Consider the following 620-nt stretch of genomic DNA (forward strand, 5'->3'; position numbering starts at 1 on the left):
CCGCTCCCCGCGGGGGGGGGGACTGGCGGAGTCCTCTGCGGAGACACCCCGGGCTGGTACCCCCACCCCACCCCCAGGCTCTCAAACAAGGGCCACTGTTATCTGCTGGAGCGGGCTCTGCGTTGAGCCTGCAGAACAGTGGGGTCCCAGGCCAGCCCCATCCTTGCTCCCCAGGCCACTGCTGGGCCACACTCCTCCCAGAGAGGGTCCGTGCACAGTAGGGCACAGATCTGGGTAGAAAGCCAGGGTGCAAGAGGGGTGCTGAGCTCAGGAGCCCCACACCTGCACAGTTACGGGGGGGGTGAGCAAGGGCTGTGGGGTCCTGGCACCCCTGCCCCATGGCAGCCCCGTCTGCTAGGTGGCTGAGAAGGTGCGCGGGTGGCTGACAGGCTGAGTTCAGTCGGCTGGGCCTGTGGGCCTCCGAGGGGCAGGGCGCGGGGGTCCCCAGGGCTGTGTGGACAGCCTGGCTGGCTGGCCCTTCCAACCCTCATGGATGGCCTCTGGGAACGACAGGAGGCCCCCCTCCCCACTCCTTAGGGGATGCAGCATAATCTGGGGCCACCTGGCTGCTGCCCGCTGCAGCATGCTCGCTCTCCCCAACCAGGTATTGAAGAACAGCG

The sequence above is a fragment of the Tupaia chinensis genome, unplaced genomic scaffold (assembly GCF_000334495.1).
Source record: "Tupaia chinensis unplaced genomic scaffold, TupChi_1.0 Scaffold000548_1, whole genome shotgun sequence".
Classification (NCBI taxonomy): Eukaryota; Metazoa; Chordata; class Mammalia; order Scandentia; family Tupaiidae; genus Tupaia; species Tupaia belangeri.